The sequence below is a fragment of the Callithrix jacchus genome, chromosome 8 (assembly GCF_049354715.1).
Source record: "Callithrix jacchus isolate 240 chromosome 8, calJac240_pri, whole genome shotgun sequence".
NCBI classification, from domain to species: domain Eukaryota; kingdom Metazoa; phylum Chordata; class Mammalia; order Primates; family Cebidae; genus Callithrix; species Callithrix jacchus.
This window is the reverse complement of record NC_133509.1, coordinates 61,003,269-61,030,428: the sequence shown is the minus strand read 5'-3', so window position 1 is coordinate 61,030,428 and position 27,160 is coordinate 61,003,269. Positions and strand designations below refer to the sequence as shown.

The window sequence follows — 27,160 nt, the reverse complement described above, 5'->3', positions numbered from 1 at the left end:
GCCTGAAGCAAAATCTATGAAGAATTTAAAAAACAAAAGTGTAACTGGACATTGGAAACAATATGAAATTGGCTATAGAGATGATATTAAAACTGTGAATATCAAGCAATCCGCAGAAATTAACAATATGTGTGTGAGAGTTACAAAATAATACAAAACTATTAAACATTAAGTTGTTTTATTCAATTCAATAAATATTTAAGAGAGTGTTTGGAGATAGTAGAAAATGGCATGGTGTTGTCTTTGTGAAAAAATAATCTAAAAGTGGCAACAGAGGGATAAGGAGATACTTTTATAATAACTGAACAACTAGAGATCTGTGGTTAATTTTGCCTTGGGCTGGATTGAGGATGACTTTAGTTAAGGAAAAACTATTTGAAATATATGTAACTGATAATTAAATAAAGACAAAAAATGCATTCTAGGCAGAGGGAACAGCAAGAAAGCATGAAATGAAAACAAATTGAAGAAAGCATGAAGAGTATGAGGCAGTTAGAATTTATAGCACCTTTTTGTCTAAAAAGAGCACTTATTGGGAAAGAGTAATAGAAATCTAACACATTTGCTGTTTTCTGCATTTATCTAACTTCTCAATTAGATAAATTGTCTGTCCTATTGGAATTATGGTTCCAGCATATGTTTATTTGTGCTCTGCATTTTGTAAGTAATCAACACTTGTACTCCAAATAAAAATTCCTTTGTGTATGGCAATATTCTCTCCATAACAGTAACCATGCACCCACCAACAGAATCTAAAGCACTATCTCAAAACATAGGCACATCCTCAGAAGCCTCTACAGGTTTGAGCAAATATTTTCTTTCTATTTCTGTCTTGGCCACCTTATGCCATATTATCAACATAGGATATGAGCCAAGAAAATCTAAATTTGAAACTTAGTCATTTTTCTACCACATCAACCAAGAAATAATGATTGTCCTCAGATTATGAAAATGCTAATTCATATATTTTAATAGCTACAAAAATTTAATCCATTAAAATAAGTTGTGGAAAGGCCCAGAGTGCTATTCAGCATAGATAAAATAAAGAAATATCATATTTCTACATAATTTTTATCCCCTTAGAAAAAGCATACCCTTTTTCAATGAATAATCTTATACGTAGAAGTCTTACATAACACCTGTTTGCTATTATGACTTCATTATCTTCTTTACCCTCAAGATATTCTGACTTGACACAATGCAGCTAGTTTTTATAATTCATATCATAATTCTCTCAACATTTTATTTACATCATCAATAAATTTTAAAAGCTAATAAAATTTAAGGGAGTCTTTTGAAGTATGTATTTTAGCTATTGCTTGGATAAAGGGAATTCAGGTGACTCAACTTTTCATAGCAGAATTTTCAGTCTTTGATTTTGTGATCCTGTTTTCATAAATAAGATCTCCACAAATCTCATATTTATAATTATACTGACTGTGAAAATGTTGACACTCCTGATTTTGAATTATGGAAACTGTCCCTCTTTCAGTATTTACAATTATAAGGCTCCCATAGACTTTCATCTTCTTTAAATGTTTTCAATACTAGTAACTCCAAAATTGAACTTCAAGTATTATTTAACAGCCCTGGTATCAGAAGGGCTTTACAAATAACCACATTTGTATTTATGCTAGTTCTGAGGGGGAAATGTGACAGTCTTTACCTTCCTTGTGCTCTTAAAGTAAAAATGAACATGACTTGACAACCCTTAAAGTCAAACATATGGATGTTCATGCTTTCTGAATAAATTGCAAGCATGAATATTTTAAACAAAACTTTAAAAGGTGGAAATGTTTGTAATATTTAATGTGAAATGAGATCATCAACCATGCATCCAGATTGTCAAGTACTTGCCAAAACTTCATAGGTTTTTGAAAAACTGTCTTCATGTAAGGCAAGTGATGAATATGTCAACTTCTATTAACTTATGAGCTGAATTTTTGCAAATTATTCCTGAATATAGAAATTTTCATTTAAAAATTATAAGGAAAAATATAACATTTTTATTGGTTGTTTTGAATCATTGCCTGGGTGTTTGTTCCAGCAAAAAAATAAACAAAATAGGTTTTGGAAAATAAGTTATCTATTATCATATATCTATGGAATCTAAACAATTATGCTTTCATATGAAATCATATGAAACTTAGGAACATAAAAGCTTTTGCCAAAGTCTCATTGAAATCCATTAGGAAAGCTCATGTCAGTCATGATGTTTAGGAACTCAATAGAGAAAGCATTTATCTTACTTTAGGGAATCAACAAGACAGTTCAACTCTCACTTTCTCCTCTAAGTCATCCAAAGTTGGTGGTAAAAATTCTTACCTACTTTTTCATCCATAATCTATATAAAAGAAGATGTGATATTCAAAGAACATTTTTAATAATATAGTCTCAGGACTTTTTTTAACTTTTAAGGTCAGGGATACGTGTGCAGGTTTGTTATGTAGGTAAACTTGTGTCATGGGGATTTGTTGTGCAGATTATTTTGTCACCCAGGTATTAAGCCTAGTACCCATTAGCTGTTTTTCCAGATCTTCTCCTTCCTCCTATGCTCCACCCTTCAATAGGCCTCAATGCATGCTGTTCCCCACTGTGGGTCCATATGTAATCATAATTTAGTTCCCACTTATAAATGAGAATATGCTGCATTTGGTTCTTTTTTCTTGCACTAGTTTGCTGAGAATAATGGCCTCCAGATCCATCCATGTTCCTGCAAAGGACATAATCTTATTCATTTTTTATTACTGCATAGTATTTCATGGTATATGTACCAAATTTTCTTTATCTAGTCTACCATTGATGGGCATTTAGGTTGATTCTATGTCTTTGCTATTGCAAATAGTACTACAATGGACACACACATGCAGGTTTCTTCATAAAGGAAAATTTTATAATCATCTGGGTATATACCCCGTAACGGGATTGCTGGGTTAAATGGTATTTCTGTTTTTAGGTCTTTGAGGAATCACCACATTGTCTTACACAGTGGTTAACTAATGTAGACTCTGGCCAACAGTGTATAAGCATTCCTTTTTCTTTGCAACCTCTTTTACTTTTTAATAGCAACCATTCTGAATGGTGTGAGATGGTACTTACTGTGCTTTTGATTTGCATTTCTCTGATAATCAGTGATGTAGAGCTTTTTTCATATAATTGTTGGCTTCATGTATGTCTTCTTTTGAAAAGAACCTGTTCACATCCATTGTCTTAAGACAATTTAATTGGCCTTTGGTCACAGAAAGAAATTAAACTCCTCTTAAAAGTCAACTTTAAACTTTTTTATTTAAAAAAGGTGGAAAATCACTTCAAAATTTTGAAATTTATTTCCAGATGCTATGTCCAGGAAACTGCATGATTGTATTAAAAAAGAAAAGACACAAACTATTAACAGAAAACAATGAGAAATAATAGACATAACTAAAGTGAATGATTAAGAAAAATGTGAAATTAACTAATGTTATAAGGGAGGCAAGGAATACTGAAATTCTAAACATTGTCTTAAGTATAAACCAGCAATCAGAAGTGAGGTTTGGTTATATGGTTATTTTACTAGAGTTCATAAAATAAGTGACTATTATGCTCTACTGTGTTAGCACAGATAATATTATAAATAAAATACCCTTAAGGAAATACCATACCCTTAAGGAAATTATCATCCATGCTTTTCTCTTCATTTCTACGTGGCAAAAGCTAAAAACTATCATATATCTAAGATAACTCTACACTACAATATTGTAGTAGAGTGGCATTTTTATTTTTTCATCAAAATGGAGCTCTTTCCATTAATAGGAAGAGAAGAGAAAGAAAAAGAGAGAGGAGAAAAACTTTACCTCTATTAAAGTAATTATGCTACGAAGTTTTATGTGAAATTTGTTTACAATAATATTTTCTTTTATTGAATTTTCCAAACATCTTCCAAATATGTCACAAAACTAGTTAGCAAAATAAATATTCAAATTTGTGTTTTAAAGAGCTATTTTATGAATATATGATATTGTCAAACTGTTGAAAAAAAATGTTTCTGCACAATTTAAAGTTTAAGTACTTTGAAAGATCTTTTATCACGCCTAACTTTAGCATTAGAGAAAATAGGAAACTACCAACTTACCTACCATCGCTGTGCAACTTATATAACTTAAGATTAGATCTTTAATAAAGATATTTCGCAAATATACCTTAAATTCCTTTAAATAAGTAGTATGTGAAAAGAGTCCTGAAATTCTTAAGGACTTTAGGCTAATTAAAAAACAATACTCTCATAATACTACACAATAATTTCTCCTATTTGAAAAATGTATTATTTTTTCACTGTGCTTTACATTATTTAAAAGTCATTTTACTATAATTGCACACAATATTTTGTCCATTTTTCTGTGTCATGGACCCACAGACAAATGATCAAAATTAAATCATAGACGGATGTTAATTACCAAAACTGAAAATGGTCTCTGAAATTGTAACTAAATATTCTCTAGCCAATAAAGCACATGGGCAGCTGTCAATTAACCAGTAATTCAAAATTTGTCAGAAGTATTTGGTAATATTAAACCTTAGCTATCACTACACATCAGATTGCTGTCGTCTTGTCATATTAAGGCCACCTAAATCTTTAGTCCTCTCTCTGGTTCAGCACTGTACTTAATAAACAACACTTAAGCCACACTTAATACACACACTAAAATTACGTTGAATGAAATTAGCCAAGTACAGAGAGATAAACTGCATGAACTCCTGATATGGTTAGACTTTATTGCCCCTACCCAATTCTCTTCTTGAATTGTAATCCTCATATTCCCAATGTGTCAAGGGAGAAACTAAGGTGGAGGTAATTGAATCATGGGGGCGGTTTCCTCCATGCTGTTCTCATGATAGTAAATGAGTTCTCATGAGATCTGATGGTTTTATAAGGGGCTCTTCCCACTTCACTTGGCACTGCTCTCTCCTGCCACCCTGTGAAGACTGTGAAGAAGGTGCCTTGCTTCCCTTTGGCCTCCCCAGCCATACTAAACTGTGAGTCAATTAAACCTTCTTCCTTATTACCCAATCTTGGGCAGTTCTTTATAGGGTTATGAAAACAGACTACTACATCTCCATATGTTAAATCTTAAAAAGTTGATCTCATAGAGAGTAGAATGGTGATTACTAGAAGCTAGGATAGTTGGGGTGGGGGAAGGGGTTGGAGAGATACTGTTCAAAGTGTGCATATTTGAGTTAGATAAGAGGAATAAGTCCAAGAGATACATTGCACAACATGGTAACTATTGGTAATAGATTTTTTTCCTGAAATACACTGAAAGTGGATATTTAGTGCTCTCACTACAAAGTGATAAGTATGTGAGGCAATGCATGTTAGTTTGCTAATCAGTTATTCCACACTGTGCATGTTTCAAAGCATCATGTTGCACATGATAAATACATAAAAATTCATCTGTCAATCTGGAAATTAAATTTTAATTAATTTAATGTTTAAAAAACCCTTTAGTGTCTAATACAATTATTTCATGGGAAATATAAATGGTTTTATTTAGGTTTTTGTTTCCTATTAAGACAGATAGAACTTGGCATTTAGAAATATCATTTATTATGCCCAAATTTGTCATACCCATCAAAATACAACTGGGGATCGAAGTGGTCTTGGAGCAGTTTGGGAGGCCAAGGAGGGTGGGTTTCTTTTTTTTTTTTTTTTTTTTTTTTTTTTGAGACAGAGTTTCGCTTTTGTTACCCAGGCTGGAGTGCAATGGCGCGATCTCGGCTCATCGCAACCTCCGCCCCCTGGGTTCAGGCAATTCTCCTGCCTCAGCCTCCTGAGTAGCTGGGATTTCAGGCACGAGCCACCGTGCTCAGCTAATTTTTTGTAATTTTTAGTAGAGACGGGGTTTCACCATGTTGACCAGGATGGTCTCGATCTGTTGACCTCGTGATCCACCCGCCTCGGCCTCCCAAAGTGCTGGGATTACAGGCTTGAGCCACCGCGCCCGGCCAGAGGGTGGGTTTCTTGAGGCCAGGAGTTTGAGATCGTCCTGGGCAATATGGCGAAACCCCATCTCTACTGAAAATACAAAAATTAGCTGGGCATGGTGGCATGTGCCTGTGGTCCTAACTACTCAACAGGCTGAGGCACGAGAATTGCTTGAACCTGGGGGCATATGTTGCAGTGAAACAAAATTGTGCCACTGCACTCCAGCCTGGTGATAGAGTAAGACCCTGTCTCAGAAAAGAAGAAAGAGAGAGAGAGAGAGAGAGGGAGAGAGAGAGAGAGAGAAACGGGGCGGGGAGAGAGGGAGAGAGAGAGAGAAACGGGGCAGGGAGAGAGGGAGAGAGAGAGAGACGGAGGGAGGGAGAGGGAGCAAGAGAGGGAGGGAGGGAGGGATGGTGTTGAATACTCTATGTGTCTCCTAAAATTACTTCCGTAGTGTAAGAAGTACAAACATGGCCAGCATAAGGAAACATCCAGTTTTGTTTTTCTGATCAAACTTTGCTTCTAAGTAAAGAGAGACCAAATTAAATGGGATATTGGCAAATCATGCCAGTGTTATTGGAAAGGGGAACTTAGTGTGACTTTCACATCTAAACTGAACTGTGATGGGCAAGAAATGGAAAAAGAGATCTAGAACCTTAGAACTCATTCTCTTTTTTATTTTTCTTTTCCAGACTCAACTCTTTTCTTTTTAACTACCATTAGGTCACGCCACACACAAAACACGTTTTGGTTTTTTTTGTTTGTTTGTTTGTTTTTTCCAACCTAAATCTTGCAGATTCTTTCAGAACAGAGGAATTTAAATTTAAAAGCTATTAAAGTTATTTATTTCTCATTTACTCTTTCACTAGTCCCCTGATCTTTAGTTTATTCTGCCTTCTGATCTACCCTATACATGACTGATAGCATTATATGATGCTCCTCCAATACTGCGTTTATTCTGTTATTACCCTGGCTCCTCATAATATTAGCCGAATGTCCTTACCTTGCCAGTCTTTGAGTATGATATAAATGACATTTTTGCTTAATAACCCCCAACAGAATGTCCCAATTACTATGTCCCTTCCAAGAGCCTTGTTTCTACTCAGGTATATTTCTGGATGTTTTATTATACCCCGGAATATTTTTCTCTCTCCAGTCTCTCCACCAGGTGGCCCCACTGCCTCCATTGCTGCTGCTGACTCTCCTAAGACTTGGCTTCCATTTGTCACAGCTGTCCTCAACTGGCGACCATGGCTGTGGCCACTGCTCTGGCCTCGAAGGATTCCTGAATGTTTATTTGTTTTTTTTCTCAGCACTGACCCGGCATAACCTGTATCCCATTTTTATTCCCTATTGTTCAGCAGATTGAAGTTATATATTTAATATACATAGTTTTACTAAAGATTCAGGTAAAACGAAGGTAAAGTGTAAACAGAAAAGAACTTACAAGGACTACTGGAGATCACTACTCTCAGAACCCATAGGCTAAGAAGCTTCTTCAGTAATTCTCATAAGGCCTTCTCCCCATCCATTTCCAATGCTGTCAGAATCAGATTAAAAGCAGGTAACTCCTAACCAGTGGGAATACTTTGACTATGCACAGTTCCTAGTCCAGAACAAAAGAATCACAAGATACAACAAGAAAACTTTTATTTGATTTACCTCAAGTGGGTGTAACACATACTCTTAGACCTTATTTTCTGTTTTATTTCCTTGTTTCCTGGAGGCCATATTAGATGGTAGGGAAAATGTGTATTTCTTTCAACCAAATCCCTTCTACCTGTCGCAGAAGCATATTCTAAGTTGATTTAAAGAAAATAATCACACTGGAATACAGAACTTAACATCTACAAATTCTGTATCACTCAGTTTTAAAAATAATGCCAGTTGTGAACATCAACAACCCAAACTGTGTATCACTATGCCAAGATTACATCAGTTCCATGGCAGTTTTCCATAGTGGCAGTTTTAGAAATTGCACATGAAACTACCAAAACAGTTACAATTCATACTAAGAAAGCTATACTTAATTTCCTAGTCTACAACATCTGCATTCAGGTAACTTCAGCCACCTCTAAGACTATTGCTTTTTGCATGCATAACTAAAAAGGTCTTGGTAATTTTGCTTACATCTTTGGAACAGCTTTTACTGGCTGCTGTATCCATGAAGAGCAGGTGGAGGGGGAGAATGATTAGTCTCAATGGGCAAATTTTACACTTGGGTATCCATTACATGATGTAGCTTCTAAACTTAACATCTTTAAGCTAATTTTCAAGACCATATAAAAGTTTTCTATCGCATACTATCTATTTCTTTACATGCTGGTTAAAAATCATCTCCATAATCCAATATAGCTTACTGATTGCCACGTCACTTCTTCTGCCTGAAATCTAACCTTACAAGTTAGAAAAAAGAATATAAGTCTGTGTTCTCCACTTCCTTCAAAGCCAAGTGCAGCCAGTGTTTACTGGTTGTCTTCTCAGTGCAATTTCCCTTTTCCCCTTCCTATTAGTCTCTTCTTTTCATTTGAGATACAGAAGTCTCTGAGGAATTTACTTCTCTCTCCAAGTTAGGGATGGGGCATATGCACTCCATACCCACTAGTTACAGTAATTCATTCAGAGAATCTCCTAGGATAACTCAGCCTCTGGAGAGTGGGAAGAGTGTTTGAAGTTTGGGATTCTGTAATCATTGTTGCCAGAAAAGAGGTGCCTGAATATGATGCCAACATACTAAGGGCAGCAGACACAAAAAGTTACAAACAAATGGAGCCAGATTCCTTGATGACGTTTTGTATCCCAGGATCCATTCTTTTCAGAAGCCAGAACTACCTTTGAACTTTCTTGTTCCAGGAGCCAATGAATTCCCTTTATTTTTGTATCCAGGTGGGACTTCTTATTTCTTGCAATGGAGATTATATTGTCTATTACTCATAGTGTAAACTTCATCTTCTTGGGGAAGGATTTTATCCTTGAAGCCACCTGACTTTTCTCTCCTACTTATCTTTTCCTCTGCTGTTAAGTAGCAGTCTACTAGGGTAATCAGCAATAATCCACAGTAATATCAAATTAAAATACCAAAAATCGGTTTTAGTATTTAAAATGTTCCTAATTAGATTACAAGTTTCTAATGGCATAAAGAAAATCTCGTGCATTTTTTTTCTTTCAAGAACTATATACAAATATGGTTCTTAAAATTTTAATTCAGAAAATGTTGACAAATGTCAATAAATGAGGCAAACAGCAAAAGAAATAGAATTTCTTTTTACAGATGATGACCTAGTAACTGACATCTTGTGATTAATAGATATTTAACACATCTGAAAATCGCAATGAAGAGGTATTGAATTTGCCTAGTCACTTGGTCATTTTCTTCTTTAATTGATCCTGAAATCAATTAAAGATTTCATGTTTGATAGAGTTTTTCCAACTGTATATTCAATTTAATTATTTTGCCTAAATATTTCAGTGACAACTTGCTCTAATATAGCATATGTAAAATGAAGATAAATACAGAATATCCTAGATAAGTACAAAAAATCAACTTTTAATTTAACATCCAGCCTCACAAATTGCAAATATAGAGAAAGATAATAGAAATGAAACACATGCAGTGCTCACAGAAAATTTTATATGCAATTTTCTATAACTGGTATCTCAACTGAAACAGCAAAAAAATACCTACTAGATTAGTTCAATATTTCACCAGCTTATTGCCTATATAGACAAAATACAAAGTGACTGAGAGTGCTGATCCATGAAACTAAAGTCCAGTGGTTACAGAGTGTTCTAATTCTCTTAATATTCCTTCTTGAATTTTTGCAATAATTGAATGGCTAGTTTGTCTAAATATAGTGGCATTTGTAACCTAGATCAGAAATCAAGTATGCTCAAGTTTTGGAAAAGCTAAAAATCATTTGTTCTGCAAACAATCAGATCTCTTTTAAAGACAAGGTTTTGTTCAGCCAAAATTTGAACAACTGCCCTTCAGATACTCTTTTTCTGGTCCCTGGCTTCCTGGCAGATTATTCTGCATCTCTGTGCCTTACTGGTTTGTTTTGTTTCAGCCTACTATGCTAATCTCTGTTACTAAAAAGTATGAAAACTTGAGTATAATAATTCTGGAGGCTCCTGAGTGTGTTTGTAAGGGATGACAGGATAGTCTAAAATTTGATTCCAGATATCATAAGCTGATAATTTTGCTGGTGATAAAACTATTCATTAAATAGTTACAGAGCAATGAATGTTTTTCATAAGGCATCATTTAGCTTTTCTTCAGAACTGCAAATCCTCATTACAGAGAATGAATGCAATTAATAGCTTAAAATTCATAGCAAGCTCTCAAATACTGGGATGAATTAATAGTTTAGATTTAGACACTTCTCTTTCTAGATTTTATGTTGAATTAAATCCCAAAGTAAGCCATTTTATTTTCCCAATTATCCTCAATTTAAAAAAATTATTTGAATACCTACATTGTGCCCTGTACTATGCAAGCTTTAGAGAAACAATGGTAATCAATGCAGGAGGTTTCTGTTCTCAGGGAGCTTACTGTCTAGCACATATTCATAGTTCATATATATAAGGAAAGTAATTTCAATGCGATTTGAGAAATGGCATGGGAAGGCTCAATGTGCTCTGGAAGTCCTTTAAAGGGGGTGAACATATTATTTCTGTTTGGTAGAATCACAAAAGATATGCCAGGAAAATAATGTCTAAATTAAAACTTCATGTTAGGTAGGATTCAGGTGGTTAGATTGAGGAGAGTGGCAGTGCTGAAAGATGCTGCCAGAAGAAAGAAGAGCATTTGTGAATGACTAAAGGGAGACCATTAAGCAATAATGATTTGATATTTATTAGTTTTGTGTTAACAAAACCAAATTGAGTGCACAGAAATACAAATGTGAATTTTCTAAGTTTTGAATTTTCAACATTCTTCTCAATAAGCTAGAGCATTCAGGGTCAGAGCAACAGAAAAACAAAATGAAGTGTTGGATGTGGGTGTCTCCCAATGTTGTATATATATGATAACTATTTGTATGGGTTCTTTGGGTTAATTGTTGTAATAATTTAATATCAACAAAAGGAAAATATTATAAATTCATTAACTTCCATTTGCCCATATCAAAGATTTAAATCCCATTATTTTCATGGGTCAGATTCAGATTAACCTAATCTTACTGTGTAGTACGTGTTCATTGGCAGTGAGCAGGCATTCAGGTAACAGGGAAATAGAAGAAAATTAATATGTAAGTGCCTGCTACATGCCACTGTGTTTTATATATGCAGCTTTATTCAATTTAAAAGAGGAAGGTTTTATTATTTGTATTATATGAGTGAGACTACTGAAGCTTGTGAAGTTATTACTTGTTTAATTAAACACAAAATTTGTCATCCAATATCTTAAAATATGAACACATTGGAGCAACAATGATGGATTTCAGTAGCTGATTTAATCCATTTGTTTTTCTGCTTTTACAATAAACCACATATTTGAAGTTCTTATGATAGAATCATTGGTTAGGAAGGTTCTTGTTCACATGTATATATTTTAGATTTGGGCTTGCACGTGACTTCAATATAAAATTGTGCAACTGTGTACAATGCCACAGCCTTATGTGTCACACTTAATAAAAGACCACAACCTGTGCATGCATTTGTATGTATTTATTTTATACATGTTCTCTACAAATCAAACAGCCAATTGTAAACCAACTGAACCCTCAGCCTGTGAGTTAATGACAACATCATACTTTATAATAGACTATGCTCTCATTGAAAATAATTTAACTTGTATAACTTCTATGTTTGCGATTAAAATACAAGCTGTTATAAAGTACTTTTTTCCTGAATGGCTAACAAGTTGATCCAACAGTATTTATTAAATATTTTATTCTTTCCTCTATCTCGCTTGAGAGGTCAATATTGTTAAATTCTCTCTATACATGGTTCTATTGCATGTACTATTATTTTCACTAACCTGCTTGTTCTGTTGCATACTTTTAAACTATTAATGGTTTTGTTTTGCTTTGTTTTGTTTCTTGAGATGGAGTCTCAACCTGTCGTCCAGGCTGGAGTACAGTGGTGTGATCTCAGCTCACTGCAACCTCCACCTCCCTGGTTCAAGTGATTCTCCTGCCTCAGCCTGTCGAGTAGCGGAGATACAGGTGGCTAATTTTTATATTTTTAGTACAGATGGGGTTTCACCATGTTCGCCAGGCTGGCCTTGAACCTCAAGTGATCTGCCTGCTTTGGCCTCCCAAAATGCTGGAATTACTATACGTGACATAAAGTATTAATGTTAATACCTTTATTTTTCAAAGCTTCTTTAGTTATTCATCAAAATATTCTTCAGTTATTCCTTAATTATTTTTTTAAACATATAATCATTTTGTCAAGTTTTACTTTTAAATTTATATTTAAATTTTGGCTAAGTTTACAAGAAAATTTTAAACTGTTTAACTTCGGTGAAAAGAAAAATTAGGCAGAAATGGCCCAATTGATTAAGGATTTCCCCATGCAATATATTATGATTTTTATGCTTTTGAAAAAGAAAAACAGAAAATTATATTGCCTATGGAAATTTTAGGAAGTATAATGTTCTGGATCAAAATATATTATAAATCAATGACAAATTTTGCCAGGCAGTACAAATTAGCCAAGAAAAACATGGTTTGCATTATTGAACTATTGTCCTTAAGTAAATAAAAACAATTTAGTAAACACTTAGGCCTGTATTATCCATTCTCACATACCTGAGAGTGGATAATTTAGAAAGAGAAGAGGTTTAATTGACTCACAATTCAGCAGGCTGTAGAGGAAGCATGGCTGGGAGACCTCAGGAAACTTAACAATCATGGCAGAAGGTAAAGGAGAAGCCAGCACATTTTACCATGACAGAATAGGAGAGAGAGAGAGCCAAGGGGGAAGTGCCACATACCTTTAAACAGATCTCATGAGAACTCACTCACTATCATGAAAACAGAAAGGGGGAAATCTATCCCCATGATCCAATTACCTCCCACTAGGCCCCTTTCCCAATTTGACAGGAAATTTGATGGGGGACACAAATCCAAACCATGTTAAGACCATACTCCTCTGACAGATTGCAGTGAAAGATAAATCTTCCTTTTCTGGTGGAAGAAACTTGTGGGAAGTTTACTTATTCTCATGAGTATATTTTCCTTAAGTTCCTCATGTTAATTTTAGTGAGTAGGCATGCTTGGGCAAGGAAGAATTACAATAGGATTCTAGAAATTTGTTGCTCCAGTGAGGTTTTCTTAACACATAGATTAAACATAATTTTGTAAAAATTTAAACACTGTTTGGTAAAAATTATTATTTATTTTAATATAAGCGTTCTCAAGATTTCCTCCAAAGTATAATCCCAGTGATATCATGAATAAAACATGTTTATCAGATTTTCTAATTATTTATTGTTGGTATGTAAAAATGATCATTTTGTATATTGATTTTATAAAAAGAACATTTCATATAACTCACTCATTAGGTCCAGCAGAATTTCAGAAATCAACAAGCAGAAAACAACAATCCCATTAAACAAAATGGACAAAGAATGTGGCAGACCTTTCTCAAAAGAACAGATACATGTGGCCAACAAGCATAAGAAAAAATGCTCAACATCACTAATCATCAGATAAATGCAAATCAAAACCACAGTGAGAGACCATCTCACACTAGTCTGATTAGCTATTACTAATAAGTTAAAAAATAACAGATGTTGGCAAGGTTGCAGATAAAAGGGAACATTTATATGTTGTTGGTGGGAATGTGCATTAGTTCAGCTACATAGAAAGCAGTCCGGAGACGTCTCAAAGAACTGAAAACAGATACCACAATTTCCATTACTGGTTATCCACCTAAAGGAATATAAATTGTTCTACCGTAAAGACAAATGCATACATATGTTCATTGCAATATTTTTTATCATAGCAGAGACATGGAATCAACCTAGATGCCCATTAATAGTAGACTAAATAAAGAAAATGTGTGATGTATACACCACGGCATTCTACACAGCCATAAAAAAGAATGAAATCATGTTCTTTGCAGCAACATGGATGCAGCTGGAGGCTATTATCCTAAGTGAATTAATGCAGGAAGAGAAAAACAAATACCTCATGTTCTTACTTATCAATATGAACTGAATATTGAGTACATATGGACACAAAGAAGGAAACAATTGACACTTGGGCCTACATAAGTGTGGAAGGTGAGAGGAAGGTAAGGATGGATAAACAAGCTCTTGGGTAGTATGCTCACTACCTGGGTGATGAAATCACTTGTACACTATGCCCCAGTGACACACAATTTACCCATGTAACAAACCTACTCATGAACCCCTTGAACCTAAAACAAAAGTTGGAAGAAAAAAAAAGAATTTCAGTTGATTCTCTTGGGTTTCTCAGGTAGGTACTTATTATCTGCAAACCAAAAATGATTTTGACAATATTCATTTTAAAATCTATATATTTTAAAATTTTATTTTATACAATTAGCTATCTCTTCCAAAAATACTGAATAATAATGATAGTAATCAGCTTTGTCTCTAGTGTAGCACTTGCCAAAGTTATTTCAGCAAAATTTTAGTTTCATATTAATACAATATTATTATGTAGAAGAATATTCTATAATCATGCAAGTCTGGAAGAGCAAATCTCACTAGTGAAAAAAGGCCCAGGAGTTTTAATATGACAAGTGCTTATATTTAATCTCCTAGAGTCTAACACTGTGTGTAATTTATCCTCAAATTATTTGACCAGTTTAGATCATTAATTCATCCTAATTGAATTTATATTGTGAGAAAACGGGTACCAGTTGATTTTATTTTCAAATGATTACCTCTCATAAAATCATGTTTTTCTCTGTGGATTTGAGAAATTATTTGTAATATTTACATTTCTTGTTCAGCATATTTTACTTGTATTATAGGCATTTTGTTGCCTTTAACAAAGGCATTTTATTTCTACATGTATACTATAGATTTTCTGATTTTTGTTTCTTTTACTCAGGTTTTACACATTAATCCTTTGTCAAATGACTTTGTAATAACTCTTATTCATATTTCAGTGATCCTTTTAATTTAAACAATAGCCAAGATAAAATAGCCTTATGTACTTGATGTTGTTTTTTTTCTTTTTTTCTTTTTTCCCTGCCTCCCCTACTACTAGTACAAATTTCCTTTTTAATAGTTTATGCTTGTTTAAAATATTTATGTGTTTAATTACTTTCAAATATCTCCTGAAAACATCACGTGGTCATATTCTTTAAAATGTTTGACTTTAACAATTATGTATTTCCATAAATAATTAATTTTGTTCATATTTATTATAATTCATAGTTTATCTTATTTCAGTCAACTTTTTCCGAATAGACTACATTTTTTCTACTTTTGCATTCTCCTGTGTGTTAAATATAACATATTTTGTTTTTAATTTTACTGATGATTATTTGAAATAGTAAATAACATTTTAAAAGTGATTATCAGAATCAAGTGTTAATTGTATTTATTGAAAATTGCATTTTATATTTTTTCTTTTCTTTTTTTTGTCTACCACCTTGGAAGGCAAGAACATGCTTTTTCATTGATAAATTTCGCAAACTAAATCCTAAAATTTTTGCCTTTGCATCAATTTTTATTACATATATGTACATATTTTAAATTTTTAAAGAGTGTCTATGTATCTTGAAATGTAAGAATTACTTTATAGTCTAAATATTTCTGACTCAAACATAAATTACTACAACATATTTTTCAATTATAAAAAAGAGATAGAAGAAAATGAAACATTAAGAAACAAGTGTATATTCTGTCTTGATTTAATTGTGCTGTGTTTATAGAATTATTTTAGGTTACGTTATTAATAACAATTTCATAATGAATTTGTGTTCTCTCTCTTTATATTTTTCACTTTTCCCTCTGTTGTCTTCCTTCTCATCTTCCTTTCCCCTTCTTTTCTTCTCCTCTTCTTTTTCCTCTTGGCACATCTTTTAATTTTTTCATCTTCAGCTCACCTTCTCTCACTCTCACCTACAATCTGAGACTATCCACACAGACATTGGCTGCTTAAAGACTTTTCTTAAATAAATCTATATGCAGAGGTAGCTATATTTCTAATTTAACCCTTTCGCTGCAACCACAAATCTTGATATTAGACCCCCTAGTACAAAGCAGGTATATGAGTGGTAGTAAGGGAATGGGAAGATGTTGCTTCATTCATGTGTCATCTCAGGACACAGTCCAATGTCCTGAGGTGGAAAGCAGCATGGCACTAGTCATAGCGCTTTATGGTGTTTCTGACTTTGCTAAAAATGTACTACCAGGACAGGAATGAGAATTTTTTATACACACCATTGAATCTCCAACACCTACTCTGTCTTAACACAATTATAAAGTTAAAATGTATAAGGAATCATCTAAATTAAAACAATGGTGAATATAACCAAAAACATTCAAATTATCCTAGGCAATAACTTGCTTTTCTAAAATTAAAACAAGGTAGATATAAAATGTATTGTCATTTTTTTTAAATGTGTTCCTTGTGATAATTCAAGTCTTCCTCCACTCTTGCTCTTCAAACTCTGTGACATCTTTATTCCAAAAGAACAGCAAGGTCTTCATTTGATGAAGATACATTATTTACATGCTGAGTTCACTACTTCTGTTCTTTTCTCATTAGCCAGTGACAACTGAACTAGTACTGCACTGTCTTTTTTCATGAGGTCAAATCAATGTTTTAATCCATTGAAAAACTTAAGAAACTAAAGTTTTTATGCTGTGAAAAATGTATTCTAATTGCAAATTTACTTAGCAAAAGGAATTATATGTTATAACAGATAAACTTATTCATCAATAATATACATTAAATTATTGTTCTCATCTTGACATTAAGACATGCCATCTTAATGGCAGCACAATAATAGTAAAGAGTATCATTTACGGTTATACTTGCCATTTACAAAATCATAAATATGCATACACATCCAGGAACTGAAATAATAATCCAGACTGTAATTACATTAATTTTCATTTTTATCAGCCAAATTTTTTAAAAACCCACAAAACATAAAATTCTTATAGAGTACTCCTGTACCATAAAACAGCATTTTCTAAAGGCAGTTTGGAAAACAGTGAATTATATCATGCTCAGGATTATAGGAGGGAGAGGCATAAATGATTTTGATGTGAGAATGAACTGGAGGTAGGCAGGTTATAGCTGAAATGTCAATGAATTTTGTTGAAATTTTGGCTCTCAGCTAGTTGATGAAGCAATGAGGACAACTGTTTCTCTGGACTTAACTTTGACCAAAAGAAAAAAATAGTTCATGAAATTCAAATGACAGGAACCTTGGGAGAAAGTCAAGTTGTCATCTTAGTGCTTGAAATAGCCAAGAAAGGAAACACTTGGCACAGTCTGACAGATACTTTGGGCTTTAGAAAAGCAGATTTCAAAAATTTCAGAGAGTAGATGTGAGTGATTCTACCACCTTAGATTTTTAAAAGAATTTGAGGTTTTGAAAAAGAAATTCTGATAAGAAAATTATAAATGACTTCAATGAAGTAGAAACAAGAGGAAAAAGTATATAAAAGAAACTACCACAGCTATGTATACACATTCCTGCAATGTAACAATGAGAAAGGAAAAAGATTCCTAAGTGTTTTTGTTTGTGTTTTGAGATGGAGTCTAGCTCTGTTACCCACACTGGAGTGTAGTGGTGCAATCTTGACTCACTGCAACCTGTGCCTCGCAGGTTCAAGCCATTCTTCTGCCTCAGTTTCCTATATAGTTAGGAATACAGTCATGCACCAACAAACCCGGCTAATTTTTGTATTTTTGGTAGAGGCAGGATTTCACCGTGTTGTCCAGGCTGGTCTCGAACTCCTAACCTCAATTGATTCACTGACCTCAACCTCCCAAAATGTTAAGATTATAGGTGCGAGCAAGATTCTTACATTTTGAACATCTTTTATGTGGAAACAAGATGCTTGGTTGTTCACATAGATGATGTTAAGACAGGTATTTCTATATTTATTTTATTGAAGAGAAAGCTGAGGCTAGGCTCAAGGAGATTAAGGAGCCTCCATAAATATTAAGTTCAGCATAGAGTTGTTAAGATAATTGAAGATAATAGAAATATATCACCCATGTTCAAGGGACCTTTTCAAAAAGATAATGAATTATAGTTTTTGAAACTGATCACTTCATATTAACCAAAATAGTAAGCAAGTATAGGTATTTAAGACTCAATTAATCTATAGTGAAAACTTACCTTCATATGACTACAGATAAATCAAGTTCAAAGAAAAGATATCTAGATGACTGTACCCATTATAAGAGGTAATTGTGTCAATGAATATATAATTTATAATCTAGTTTAGCAAAAGCATCCATTAAAATGCCCTGTCTTGGTCCCCTTCTCAGCAATGGGAAACTGACAAAAATCCTGAACCAATCAACTAACAACTAGCAACTAAGCAGATTCATTATCTATGTAATCTCAACTGAAAAACTCAGAAAGAATAGCTAGTGAGATGAAGATAAGCAATAGAAGAGTTATTTTCAGTTATGCAAAGATCAGCATTATAAGTCTAAGCTATTTGCACAGTGATGCCATGGAGGACTCATGACTATGAGTAGCCAAAGAATGCAAGCGTTCTGGGAACATAAAGATCATGAGGAATGCATATAAAGAAAAGTATAGGTAAGAAGCCAGACAACCCTACAAAGACAAAAAGCAGTTTCAGATACCAGCTTCCTATCCCAGGCCTCATGTGTAAGCTGTCTTGCGTTTCTTATCCTTGGATAGCTGAATGATGCACTGTAGGTGGTGTATACCTACTGGGCTGTCTGTACATTGTCTCTAGTTCTGGAAGTGGAATTCTCCACTCGGCACTCCACTTCCGTTTGAGAATAGGACAATCATATTCACACAACATTATTCCATTTCCTTGACATTGGTTAATCCAGGCATTGAAACCTCAGCCAAGTGAATCAAAAATCCATTCTGCATAGAATATGAAATAAGAGATTTCAGCTTATAGACTGAAATAAGCCTTTTCTGAAATAGTATGGTTGTAAATTTCAGAGTTATTCATATTAGTCATTATTTTCTATTTGAACTAGGAAACATATCAATTTTCTCTGTAGAAATAAATAAATACGGATAAGAAAAAAGGTGATGTGAAAAGGAAAAGAGAAACAACAGATTAAGAGAACTTACTGAGTTCCCTTCTAGTGTACTGATGTGTGGTTGATCTCTGAAATACAGTTCTATCCCTGCCTTTGGGTTCCATGAGGCAACTCCAATTTCTCATATAATTACAGCATCAATGTAAACAGTATGTGGCTAATCGTGGTGAATGAAAAGAGTGCTAGAAAATGGTAAACAGATCAATATTTTTCTGTTTCTCTCATGTAAAATGTAAATGGACATAACACAATTATATATCATGGAGCAATCCATAATTCCCAGCAAAATTCCAAGACATATAATTAAACAGAATGTCTCATGAACACCTAGAAAAGGAAGAAGCAATCACCAAGAGCCACTTTAAGTTCACTAAGAATAAATTATACCAAATTAATTAAATTATTTAGACATAGTGAATCTGCATTTCAATGAGGCACTTAATGCAGTGTTCCATTGGTGTCTTTGTGAACAAGATAGATGTTAAGAGGATTTTTGTAAATTATGTGGATATGTGTTAGTTGAACAATTGTCAAATGATGATGATTAAATGGCTCATTTTTGACTCTGCAGTGAGCCTTAATCACAACTTTAGTTTAAAAATAGATGTAGACATAGAAAAGATGTGCATCAATTTGGAGAGGTGGTCAAATACTGGATAACAGAATCGTGTTGGAAAAGCATCAGTTTTTTTATTATGAAGGTTGAAACAGTAGATCAATTTGAGCAAGAAGGAATTCTGCAAGACATATATAAAGTCTAATACCTTATTTAAAACTCAACCACAAATACAGAGATTGTGAAAAGAAATGCTCATGTCCTTGGTTTAATTAATAAGAGATTTAATATGAGCCAGCAAACATATATTGCATTTTCATAGACAAGTGATTAGCAATGGAGTCAATAATATCCCTGTATCTTGCATTGATAATACTTTATTTCTAGCACTGTGTCTGCTCCAAATATTAATATCAATTGGATCAATGATGGGATGTAGTGGTTCCAAAATTAACAGGAGGGTGAAAAACAGGACTCCTATATTTGTCATGGTTCTCCAGAGCAAAAGAATCAGTAGGGTGTGTGTGTGTGTGTGTGTTTCTGTGTGGGTGTCTATGTGTATGTGTGACTGTATGTGGGGTGTGTGTGTGTGTGTGTCAATTCTGAGAGAGAGAGAGAGAGGAGAGAGGGAGATTTGATGAAACTGACTCACACAATTATGGAGACTGGAAATCCGGAGAAGAGTTGATGTTGAAATTCAAGTCCAAAGGCAATCTGTTGGCAGAATTACCTCTTCCTTGGGAAAGGTCAGCCTTTTTCTTAAGGCCCTCAGCTGATTAAATAAGAGTTTCCCACATTATGAAGGGTAATCTCCTCTACTCAAAGTCTGCTAACTTAAATGTTAACCTTACCTAAAAATTGCCTTCACAGAAATATCTAGAATTATGTTTGATCAAATATCTGCCCACAGTGACTCAGACAAGATAACACATAGAACAAATGGTTAAGGAGAAGAGAGAGATTTAATTGTGAAAAAACAAAAGTTAGGGAAATAAATGACACCTTTTAAAAAATATTTCAAATTTTGAAATAAAGAAAAGATTAGACGTTGTTCCTGTAAATCTAATATGTTACCCTAAGATGCAGGGTGGAAATTACAAATGAATCCAGTGAATAATATCTTTAACATTTAAGCAATGCTATCTGATTGAGAAGATATACATATAACAAGAAATATGTGACAAGTTCTCAATTCTCAAGGAAATTTATAATTTAATTGCAAAGACAAAAATGCACACATGAAGTAAAACTAATTCATTCACTGAATAATATTCATTAATTATCTACCATGTATCAGCACTTTTCTATACATTAGCAATGCAATAGCAAATAGCAAAATTCTCCTGCCCTCATGAAGCTTGTGAATGATACAGAAAACAAATAAAATATGGATTTGTAACATACAGTGTGTTAAAAATGATAACTGCTAATAAAACAGGAGACTTTGGCTCCTGGCTAAAAACCTATGTGTGACTTCAGGTCCAACCACAGGAAATTATCAAGGCTTTATTTTCCAGGTCTCATATGGGAAAGCTGTTGTACCCACAGCAGACTTGGTGCAGCCAGTGCGTTGCATCTCTGAAGGAAGTTCCAGTCAAAGTCTCGGGCCCCCTTGTCCAGCCATGCTTTATGCATACCCAAATTCCTAGCCCAGAAACCTTCATTTCAAGGCCTCTATGGAAGACTTCCTCCAGGTTCCTCTGTCTAAAACTCCTTATGGAGTGCAGAGATGAGGAGATTCAAATATCTTTCTTTTCACTCTGACTCAGTACCAATGCTCCTCAACTTAAAATGGTGCTATGTCTTGACAAACCCATTATTAGCAGAAAATATAAGTCAAGAATACTACAACTGGAAAATTCACTTAATGCCCCAATAAACCCATGTTAAAGTCAAAAAGTCATAAGTTGCACCAGCATAAGTCAAGGATCATCTGTACTCAATACGTTTCCTATACCTGGTCCTTTTCATTCCTTCTCCCCATAGCCTCCAAGTCCATTAAACTGCAGGAACCTTTTTTCTAGTCTTCCTCAGCAGTGAGACATCCTTTACATCTGTGCTCATCCTCATGACCTTCAACCTCTCTGCCTTTCCATGGGGGGAAATGGAAAGAAGTGGGGTGACAGGGGAGTCTACACTTGACCTAATTTATTCTTTCACTTATACTCCACCAGTAAGTGATAAAAGGTCTGATACTTTCTTTTTTTTTTTTGTCCTGGTTGACTATTCTGAAAGCTGGTACCTGGTTCAGCAGATCTGGCATAGAGACAAAATAAAGCAAGAAAGGAAGACAGGTAGAGACAAAAGAGGTAGGGTTACCATAAGGTGGTCAGGGGCCTAAGAAGGTGATATGCAAGCAAAGATCTGAAGGAGGCGAAGGAGAAAGCCTTTGTTTGTCTAGGAAAGACACTGCAGGTGGGAGAACAGAAATAACAAAGGCCCTGAGGATGCAAGGCTTTCTAGGCACTGGGAAGATGTTGAATATCCAACACATAGGCTAGCAGAGTCCTGGTTTCCATGATTCTTCCAGTGTAGATGGAGAAGAAGATAGCTAGAAGACAGTGACAAGTGCTATGACAGAAGAAATGTATGTATGCTTTGGAGGCACAAAGCAGAGGTGCCCAATAATCATGGAGTCAGAATGAAATGACCAATCAAAAAAAAAAGAATAAGAAACAAGAAAAGGTGTCATGAAGGATTCCATGATGGAAAAAGATGAGTCATCCGGTAGGGACGTTGTGCTGCACATCTCTAGGGGACCTCACTTATATCACAGTGTTAGACTCATGCAGCACACAGCTGTGAGGCCCTATATGACTGCCCTAAAATCAGAAGCTAAAATCAATATGCTGGCTTTAGGGAACCAACAACATTCAACAGCACTGAGAGATATACAAATGATTCAAAGTCTAAAAATATTTTAAACAAGAGATTTGTATGACAAAAATCTTTTTTTTTTTGCCAATCAGTTGGAGCTTATGAGGTTGCTCAGGTTAGCCTTGAACTGATGACCTCACCTTTGCAAGCACCATGACCTCCCACGGGAGCCACTTTGGACCCCCGACAAAAAACTTTTATGATGGATTGGTGACTGTGGGGCAACAAGAAAAAACAGTTCTGATACTATGATCAAAGATGTATTTTCTCGGCTTAGGCGAGGTTCTCGAAAACAGGGTTGAACAAAAAGCAAATGAAGATAGGTAGAAGCAAAAAGTTCTGGGAGTTAATGGAATTAGACATGGATGAGATCAGTAAGGATGATCTCTATGTTTTGATTTGGACACCTGATACACTGGGGTGGTTCCACCCCAAAGCAAAAACAAAAGAGGACAGTTGGGTATTGTTCCCAAGATGAACTGAAGTTCCAGCAACACATTCAAGTAGAAAAGCAAACAGGATGAAATGTTAATGGATATTCCACAAAAGAAGGGTTTCCTGGTCAGATATATCTGAGAAATACTACATATTTTATCCTCTCATGAAGATCCATTCAGTTATTTATTAATTCAACCTACATTTTGTAGTTTCTGCTTTGTGCCATTTCAAACTGTGTTTTACTCTGGAATGTAGACGTGAATAAGAAAAATATGGTCCCTGCCTTCAAGAAGCTTACATATGGGGAATATGTGAACAAAATAAATAACTATTTAAACTATAATTGGGAAAATGTTGCGAATGAGTAGCAGAAGGTGCTAGGAGTGTGTAAAATGAGAATAATTTAGCATAACAAGCTCCTGTGTTATTCTCACATTGGTGTTTTCAAATCCTACTACTCTAGTGAACCCTATCAGAATTATTTAAATAAGAGTTTCCAAGCACTTTTAGATGTTTTTAAGCATGGAAGCCTTTTTATTTCCCCCGCAAAATATCTATTACTTGTAAAGAGCAAACCTTGGAATGTAGTTTGGGAAAATCTCAGAGAGGGGACAAGGGAAAATCTGGTAAGAAGTTGAGTCTTCATCATCAGCATGTAGTTTTCCCCTTCTGCAGAGAAAGACCAACAGGATCAAAGGTGTGGATTCAGGACACACAGGAGGCACAGGAAGGAGAGTGGCCCGATTAGAGCAGAGACAGACTGAGTTAAAGCAACTCTGGCCAACTGAGCACTAAAGAGAAACGACAGGATTACTTGGACTGAATCACTTGACCACCCAAATTGTGTCCGTTTTCTATTTCACATATTACAAATGACGATATTCATTTTCTCTTTTCTCCCTATCCTAGAGACACAGCAAGGCTGTCATAGCTGTGTTTAATGAATGAAAGAATGAATGAACTCTGATCTCCTTGGTATGTGTAATGAATAAAATATTTTTTGTGTTAATAATGAAATACAGTTATTTAACATTTAACTGGCACAGATTGAGATTTCAGTTCTGATGTCCGGAACTGTACTTTGAGTCATCAAAAGACTTTAAATCAGTTGGATGTTCAGGCAGAATATATATGTATATATATGTATTTTTTTTTCTTTTTCAGTATGATTGTGAGTCAGGGATACTGGAGCTACAAATATGGCCTGGGAGGACACAGGATTTAGTGTGCCTTCTCAAATCCTCTCCCTCTCCTTGTTTCTCTTGTCCTCCCAAATATATTCTATAAATTCTTGATCAAAATTTTTACAATTTATGTGCAAGCAGTTTTAGAAACTGAACATTCATGGGTTGATTAAATAAACTAGAGCAAATTGCTGCAATTAGGTAATATGCAATGATTAAATAAAAATGCCACATTTAATAGCATAAGAAGATGTTCCAAATATGTTGTAAGCAAAAAGAACAAATTAAGTTTAAGCTCCAACTTTTGTTTAAAAAAATTGCAACTGTGTAGTAAAGGATCCTACCTTCTGGGTAGTTTTCAAAAAACAGGATTTTTTTTTCATTTTTTTGTTCATATATGTTTTCAAATTTTCCTGTTAATAATTTAAATAAAAATATTGAACAATTAAGCATTTCAGAGGCATTTGGTAACATACATTTTTAGGAGCTACCTATGAGTTTTTATGACTAATAGTTATTGGGATTACAAGCAAATTTGAGGGTTTTTTTTTTTCATTTTTAGCTTTATATATCTAACAGCTTTTCTGACATTTGGCAAATATTCTGTTAAGTAATTATTCCACGCTTGCCTTTCTGAACACTCTACTCTTACTACTTCTTCCACAACTCACTAGCAAAGAACAAGCAGTGGTGGCAACCACTAGCCAGGTTCAAGTGGTCCTGGTAATTAAGTGTATCATGAATGTTCACTTGTAGGTTATGCATTTGGAAAGGAATGACCTTAGTGGAGGAAGTAGTGAAGAGGCTTGAGGATGTAGACCAGTTTATTTGTGAAATATCAGGCATGTTACACAGGCTGTTGAAAAGAGGGCTGATTAACTCAGCCTTTTGGATAACTAACTTGCCATTTTTTGCCAAATTATACTTTATTCTATGTAAAATAATAAAAGTGTGACCTTAAAGTGCCAAACTAATTTTCATGGGTCTATGAAGTCTAATATCTTTACAGTAACATTCCAAAAAATGTTTAATAAACACTGTCTATGTACCAGCGAGAGAGAGTGTATGTGTTTTGTTTGTGGTGAGGGATGAAACGAAGAATACATTTAGGAATAAAATTATTTCTGCTTTAGAAGTGCTTACAAAATAGGAAGGCAATCACAATGCAAGGTGGAATAAACTAATTTAACCCTTTGAGGATTGATGGGCTCTCAGTGATGGGGAAGAAAGTAAGAAAAACATACTCCACGTTAATTAGGACAAAAAGCATAATAAGTACGTACATGGATGTGCTGAGAAAACGGCCAAAAGGTAAGCTTAAAGAAAGATAGACATTCAAAGGTAGTCTGAACAATCATACAGAGATCAGTTATAGCAGCCTATGAATGTCATTTTAGGTAATTTTTACTGTATTTTGTAGTCCATAGGCAGTTGTCATTTTTTTCTTTGTTTAAAAAAAGTGATATGCACTCTGACCTATATTTTAAGTAGCTAATTCTAAACACTGTAAAAGGCAGAGTAATATAATGAAAGGCTGAAGACAGAGATACCAATTAGAAAACTCCAAGAATTTTCTGGGTATGAGATAATGTTACTGCCTACTGTACAGGAGAAAGAACAAAAATAAATTACAGACTGATGAAGAACTATGATGCAGTTAAAACAAATAGAATTAAGTAATTTAACAGTGCAAGGATGATGGTGATGAAAGCAGGATCACTCATGTTTCTTTTCATGAGTGACTGGAAAGATAAAGTATCCACTATACTGGATTGCATTCACTTTGGCTTTAAGATATGCAAATTATTGGGACTTAGGATTAAAATTTCAAGAAACATGTAAAGTTGCCAGTTATTGCCCAAAAGCCAGGGCATGATATTTCTGAAGATAAAAAATTCATTAAAAGTAAAAAGACCAAGACCAGAAAGGGAAAGATTTTACATGTAAGGATTAATCAAAAACCCCAGAAAACTGTGATATATAAGGGATGAGAAGAAAAGTAATAAACTCAATGGTGAAATTGACAAGGAGACACATTAAAACCAACAGTAGCAAAATATAGCCCATTTTTACTTCTTTGATCAGAGTTTAAGAAATAAGGTAAAACTAACTAAAGAACAATGTTAGAGAATCAATGGAACAAGAAAGTTAAAGAATGAAGAGTGTCCAATAACTGTCAAATACAGCAGAAAATTTGGGGAAGATAAGAACTGAGAATGACTAGAAATGGCAAAAAATACATTACTGATGACCTCTGATTCAGTAGTTTCAATAAAGTGTAGGAGACAGAGCCGTAAAGAAACATCTAAATGAGGCTGGGTGCAGTGGCTTATGCCTATAATCCCAGAACTTTGGGAGGCCAAGGTGTGTGGATCATGAGGTCAAGAGATCGAGACCATCCTAGCCAACATGGTGAAACCCTGTCTCTACTAAAAATACAAAAATAAGCTGGGCATGGTGGCATGCAGCTGTAGTCCTAGCTACCTGGGAGGCTGAGACAGAGGAATCACTTGAACCTGGGAGGTGGAGGTTGCAGTAAGCCAAGATCATGCCACTGCACTCCAGCCTGGGCAACAGAGCAAGTCTCCACCTCAAAAAGAAAGAGGCCAGGCACGGTGGCTCACGCCTATAATCCCAGCACTTTGGGAGGCCGAGGCGGGTGGATCACGAGGTCAAGAGGTCGAGACCATCCTGGTCAACATGATGAAACCCCGTCTCTAATAAAAATACAAAAATTAGCTGGGCATGGTGGCAGGCGCCTGTAGTCCCGGCTACTTGGGAGGCTGAGGCAGGGGAATTGCTTGAACCCAGGAGGCGGAGGTTGCTGTGAGCCGAGATCGTGCCATTGCACTCCAGCCTGGTAACAAGAGTGAAACTCAAAGAAAGCAAGCAAGAAAGGAAGGGAAGGGGAGGGAAGGGAAGGGGAGGGGAG

At 34.7% G+C, this 27,160-nt stretch overlaps 1 long non-coding RNA gene across 4 annotated transcripts in view; it reads left to right on the top strand.

Annotated features, from left to right (window-relative positions):
* The window catches only part of LOC118144902 (uncharacterized), a 57,341-nt gene that overhangs the window by 15,286 nt on the left and 14,895 nt on the right, over positions 1-27,160 (top strand). For 3 of the 4 annotated variants that reach the window (XR_013521692.1, XR_013521693.1, XR_013521694.1), the window contains exons 3-4: positions 12,009-12,129; positions 14,036-14,206. This is a non-coding gene — a long non-coding RNA (uncharacterized LOC118144902). Of the gene's footprint in view, positions 1-12,008; positions 12,130-14,035; positions 14,207-23,719; positions 27,035-27,160 lie in introns of those variants that run through there. The other variant, XR_004729794.3, reaches the window with a different exon arrangement.